Source organism: Penaeus chinensis, chromosome 4 (assembly GCF_019202785.1).
Source record: "Penaeus chinensis breed Huanghai No. 1 chromosome 4, ASM1920278v2, whole genome shotgun sequence".
Lineage (NCBI taxonomy): Eukaryota > Metazoa > Arthropoda > Malacostraca > Decapoda > Penaeidae > Penaeus > Penaeus chinensis.
Genome location: NC_061822.1, coordinates 16,170,743 through 16,175,742, shown reverse-complemented (window position 1 = coordinate 16,175,742; position 5,000 = coordinate 16,170,743). Strand labels below are relative to the sequence as shown.

The 5,000-nt window shown below is 36.4% G+C and overlaps 2 non-coding genes across 2 annotated transcripts; both read right to left on the bottom strand.

Moving 5' to 3' along the window:
* Positions 1-2,274: 2,274 nt before the first annotated feature.
* On the bottom strand, positions 2,275-2,346 carry Trnam-cau. The gene has a single exon. It is a non-coding gene; the product is annotated as a tRNA-Met (tRNA).
* Positions 2,347-3,446: 1,100 nt separating this feature from the next.
* Trnam-cau lies at positions 3,447-3,518 on the bottom strand. The gene has a single exon. It is a non-coding gene; the product is annotated as a tRNA-Met (tRNA).
* Between the last annotated feature and the right edge of the window lie 1,482 nt (positions 3,519-5,000).

Here is a 5,000-nt window from a genome sequence, read left to right as displayed (position 1 = left end):
CGACTCCTGCAACTGCCGCGTCATAACAAGGGCATCAGAAGTAAATGAATCGATTTTATTATACCCCTAATTAAAGGCAAAAACACGGCCTTCCATATTCAGCTGCTCAGCCTCCTTTTGGGGAGGCACCTCTTTTTTTCTCTATCTTTTTTCTTTATGAGCATTAGCTGGAATGAAATTATCTCAGTAACGGAAGCCAGAGTTGTGAGTTTTCCTTGACCCTTTGCATACGAAATCTGAATAAAAGTGGGGGACATTTTCTAAAATTCAGCAATTTAGAAAGATACATACATTAATTAAAAAGGGACAAATCGGTAAGAGTGAAAACAGAAGGAACAAGTATATAAGAAAAACCTAAATGAGTGACAAAATATCTCAGATGAATATGACAGAAACGGATAATAATGCAAAGAATGATAATAATGACAATTGTCGGTGAAGATGAAATTTGACATTTATTTTATCACGACTGATTGGGAGAAAGAATTCCGATAAGCTATTTAGAATCAAAGACAATTGTAGGCGTAAGAAACTGTGATAAAGATAATGAAATATGAATACACAATCGTTATCATCTGCAACTGCATTTTTTATTGTTATGATTAATTATGATTGTCACTCTCTATATCTTTGTTATTGTAATGCATGGCATCATTGTTGTTGTTGTTGCTTCTGATGTTATTCTGTTGTTATTATCATTATAATCATTATTGTTCTTATTATGAATATTATTACTTAGTGATATTATTTTCATTTCTTCCATTTATCATCATTTATACGCATATTCCTCTCTATTCGCAAACTGATTTTATTAAGAAAAAATTAACTAAAAAGGCTCTGTTGGGGAGAGATGCTAAGCTTAGCATGAGGATAATTTTGCGTTGAAATATAACGAACTGTAGCGTTTGCTTAGCTCTTTGGGCTATAAATGATTTAGCGAACACTCTACGGATCATTTCACCATGTTTCAGTGTACTTTTCTCTAGTTCTCCGTTACCTCTGATAAATGCAGGAAAGGACTGAAGTGGTAGCGTGTGGCCCTCTTCCTTATTCAATTTAGGCTTAAGAGATGTCCATCTTAGGTGTTGCTTTCTTGATCGTGATATGGCCCAGGTTTACGTACAAAAAGATAATAATATAAAGTTAATACACTATGAATAGCTCCAAAATAGCAATAATATAAAAAAGTCTCTCTCTCTGACTTCGCTGAAGTCTCGGGCCTGAGTGGCGGTTTCTTCGCTATTGTTTGTGCCCTGCGCGTTTTCACCTGCGCAGTGACATTGGCAATTATACTCACAGCACCTTTTTCCCTTGCGCAAAAACGTGTGCAGTCTTGAATTCTCCCTCGTGCATGTGAAATATTGGACTTTATACAATAATTGTAGCGCCTAATTGATATTTTCGGATATCAGCCTGTGCAGCCGCGCAGAGGGCACCCTCATCGGCTACGGCCAGCGGATGCAAGGGGTAAATGAAGCATTTCACTCGCTTCAGAACGATGTCAATCTGCCCACCAGAGGAACAGCCTTTGAGACTTTCCCTAAGACGCATTGAAATCTCCGCCCGACTCCTGCAACTGCCGCGTCATAACAATGGCATCAGAAGTAAATGAATCGATTTTATTTTACCCCTAATTAAAGGCAAAAACACGGCCCTCCATATTCAGCTGCTCAGCCTCCTTCTGGGGAGGCACCTCTTTTTTTTCTTTCTTTCTTTTTTCTTTAGGAGCATTAGCTGAAATGAAATTATCTCAGTAACGGAGACTAGAGTTGTGAGTTTTCCTTGACCCTTTGCATACGAAATCTGAATATAAGGGAGGGACATTTTCTTAAATTCAGCAGTTTAGAAAGATACATACATTAATTAAAAAGGGACAAATCGGTAACAGTAAAAACAGAAAGAACAAGTACGTAAAAAAACCGAAGTGAGTGACAAAATATATAATTAGGACAGAAACGGATAATAACGCAAGGAATGATAATAATGACAATTGTCGGTGAAGATGAAACTTGAATTTTATTTTATCACGACTGATTGGGAGAAAAAAATCCGATAAGCCATTTAGAATCAAAGACAATTGTAGGCGTAAGAAACTGATAAAGACAATGAAATATGAATAAACAATCATTATCATCTGCAACTGCATTTTCTATTGTTATAATTACTGTCTTATCATTAAAACCGTCATCTCTATCATTATCATCCTTTCTAGCATCAATTCTCACTCGGCCCTGCTCTCTGGGAGATAAAACTGAAAAATATATATATACATTGTAGCAGGGCGTGGTTTCGATCCACGGTCCTCCGGGTTATGGGCCCGGCGCGCTCCCACTACGCTACCCTGCTAATTATCAAAAGTCGAATCAGATATATTTAGAGTTCAGATGTTGTCACTCTCTATATCTTTGTTATTGTAATGCATGGCATCATTGTTGCTGTTGCTGCTGCTGATGTTGTTATTCTGTTGTTATTATCAGTATAACCATTATTGTTCTTATTATGAATATTATTCCTTAGTGATATTATTTTCATTTCTTCCATTTATCATCATTTATACGCATCTTCCTCTCTATTCGCAATCTGATTTTATTAAGAAAAAATTAACTAAAAAGGCTCTTTAGGGGAGAGATGCCTTAGCATGAGGATAGTTTTGCGTTGAAATATAACGAACGATGTCAATCTGCCCGCCAGCGGACCAGCCTTTTAGACCTTCCCTAAGACGCGTTGAAATCTCCGCCCGACTCCTGCAACTGCCGCGTCATAACAATGGCATCAGAAGTAAATGAATCGATTTTATTTTACCCCTAATTAAAGGCAAAAACTTTAATTATTCAGCTGCTCAGCCTCCTTCTGGGGAGGCACCTCTTTTTTTTCTTTCTTTCTTTTTTCTTTATGAGCATTAGCTGAAATGAAATTTTCTCAGTAACGGAGGCTAGAGTTGTGAGTTTTCCTTGACCCTTTGCATACGAAATCTGAATAAAAGTGGGGGACATTTTCTTAAATTCAGCAATTTAGAAAGATACATACATTAATTAAAAAGGGACAAATCGGTAAGAGTAAAAACAGAAAGAACAAGTACGTAAAAAAAACAAAGTGAGTGACAAAATATCTCAGATAAATATGACAGAAACGGATAATAATGCAAAGAATGATAATAATGACAATTGTCAGTGAAGATGAAATTTGAATTTTATTTTATCACGATTGGGAGAAAGAATTCCGATAAGCTATTTAGAATCAAAGACAATTGTAGGCGTAAGAAACTGTGATAAAGATAATGAAATATGAATACGCAATCATTATCATCTGCAACTGCATTTTCTATTGTTGTAATTACTGTCTTATCATTAAAACTGTCATCTCTATCATTATCATCCTTTCTAGCATCAATTCTCATTCGGCCCTGCTCTCTGGGAGATAAAACTGAAAAATATATATATACATTGTAGCAGGGCGTGGTTTCGATCCACGGTCCTCCGGGTTATGGGCCCGGCGCGCTCCCACTACGCTACCCTGCTAATTAATAAAAGTCGAATCAGATATATTTAGAGTTCAGATGTTGTCACTCTCTATATCTTTGTTATTGTAATGCATGGCATCATTGTTGTTGTTGTTGCTGCTGCTGATGCTGTTATTCTGTTGTTATTATCATTTTGATCATTATTGTTCTTATTATGAATATTATTCCTTAGTGATATTATTTTCATTTCTTCCATTTATCATCATTTATACGCATCTTCCTATCTGTTCGCAAACTGATTTTATTAAGAAAAAATGAACTAAAGAGGCTCTTTTGGGGAGAGATTCCTTTGCTTGAGGATAATTTTGCATTGAAATATAACGAACGATGTTAATCTGCCCGCCAGCGGACCAGCCTTTTAGACCTTCCCTAAGACGCGTTGAAATCTCCGCCCGACTCCTGCAACTGCCGCGTCATAACAAGGGCATCAGAAGTAAATGAATCGATTTTATTATACCCCTAATTAAGATAAAAAACACGGCTCTCCATCATCAGTTTGCGCATAATTATTTTCCTTTTTTTCACGCAAACGTGCCTTTGCTTGATGCCGCCGAGGCCTCTGACGCGGCCGGATGGAGCAGCTCCTCAGCCTCCTTCTGGAGAGGCGCCTCTGCCCTTCCATACTTTTTTTCTTTCTTTCTTTAAAGAGCATTAGCTGGAATGAAATTATCCCTGGAACGGAGGTTAGAGTTTTAAGTTTTCCTTTGAATGCGAAATCTGAATAAAAGTGGGGAACATTTTATTAAACATACCTTTTTGCCCGGCAAGACTTCGTTGGAAGTATCTCTGATCTTTTCAAACTGGCATTATCATTATCTTCACCGACAATTGTCATTATTATCATTCTTTGCGTTATTATCCGATTCTGTCCTGAGATATTTTGTCACTCACTTCGGTTTTTCTTACGTACTTGTTCTTTCTGTTTTTACTCTTACCGATGTGTCCCTTTTTAATTAATGTATGTATCTTTCTAAATTGCTGAATATCTGACTTTCTTTTTATATTTGCTTATCAATTTTCACACCTCCTTATGTCTCTCTGCCTGTCTTTCTGTGTATCTTTATTTCTTTCTGTCTCTCTATCTACTCATCCATCCCTCTTTCTGTCTGTTCGTCTGTCTGATCATACATTCCTGTTTCTCTTCTGATATCGTCATTCATTGTGACTATTATCACAATCATTATCATGCTTACCATAACCATCATCGATAAAAGTGAGGAGAATGAGGATAGCACCAATAACGATAGCATTAATGAAAGATGATAATAAAGGTCATGCTAGTACTAGTCATGATGATAATCAACGGTGATATCTGAGTGATAAAGCGATAATTCTTATAGCTCTATATATGCCTTTAGCATTGTTATTCATTCATTATGTTTAAACTATCGTTGTCGTTGTTGTTCTTTTCCAGCATTTCTGTTTCTTTTTCATTTTTTTTATATCTTTTTATCATTATTATTGCTTATGTCACTATTAT